At 67.3% G+C, this 1,045-nt stretch overlaps 1 pseudogene; it reads right to left on the minus strand.

Moving 5' to 3' along the window:
• Positions 1-465: 465 nt before the first annotated feature.
• On the minus strand, positions 466-584 carry LOC142866671 (uncharacterized; annotated as a pseudogene).
• Positions 585-1,045: the final 461 nt, after the last annotated feature.

Raw genomic sequence — 1,045 nt, forward strand, 5'->3', positions numbered from 1 at the left:
CACTTTTTAAAAATAATGAATCCGAAGAGAAAAGTAAAAGGAGGCCTGTGGAGCAGGTCTGGGTGTGACTCCGGATCCCCCAACATCAGGTGCCACCACCAAAGATTCCTACGTGGAGCCCGTAGAACCCCAAAAGCAACGGGACGAGTTCTGGTCACATACTCCCTCAAAATGACATCCTGGCCTTCTTCTGGAACTCCCTCCCCTCTCAGACTCTCAAGGTTTCCTCCAGCGTGTCGGTTCCCACAGAGCAGACCTTTGGTCTGAGACCTGACAGTCCAGATGCCACGCGTGCTGCCGCGTGGCGGCGGTGTCGCGGCTTGGGACAAGAGGAGGCCCCACGGTGCGGGCTGGGGCGCCAGGCACAGCGGCGGGCGCTGAGGGTGGGGGTGACCCCCACCCCGGGCCGCCGCCGCGCTCCCAGAAAGGGGACAGAACGAGAGGCAAAAAAAAAAAAAAAGCCGCCGCCTAGGGCACCCGTGATTCCCGGGCGGTCTCCCATCCAAGTACTAACGAGGCCCGACCCTGCTTAGCTTCCGAGACCAGAGGAGATGGGGGGCGTTCAGGGTGGTGTGGCCCTAGACGGCGGAGGGCGCCCCTGCCCCGCTCAAGAAGCCGAGCCTCTCTGCGCTTCCCCGCCGCCGCCTCCCGCCCCAGGCCCCGCGCCGGGCCGGGCCTGTTGAGTTCGCCGGCGGCCGGGTCCGGCGGGCTCCGAGGGACCGGGGTGATGGGCGGGGCGGGGCGGGGCGGGGGGCTGTCTCTCTCTACACACACACACACTCACACTCACTCACACTCACACAAGATGCGCCTCCACGGCTGGACTCGCCAAGGTGGAGACCTTCCAGCCCCCCTCCTCTCCCCGCCTGGCCTCCTTCACCTACCCGCCGCCCACCCCCAGCGCGTCGCCGCCGCTGACTGCGCACGCGCCCGGCGCTCGCCCTCTGACCCCAGCCAGGGGCCGCCCTCCCCCACAACCGCTTTCAGCTGTGCCCCCCTCCCCCCGCCCTGTGGGTGGGCTGCCGCCTATTCCCCCGGGCCAGGG

The sequence above is a fragment of the Microcebus murinus genome, unplaced genomic scaffold (assembly GCF_040939455.1).
Source record: "Microcebus murinus isolate Inina unplaced genomic scaffold, M.murinus_Inina_mat1.0 scaf006_hap2_Mmur4.0, whole genome shotgun sequence".
NCBI lineage: Eukaryota > Metazoa > Chordata > Mammalia > Primates > Cheirogaleidae > Microcebus > Microcebus murinus.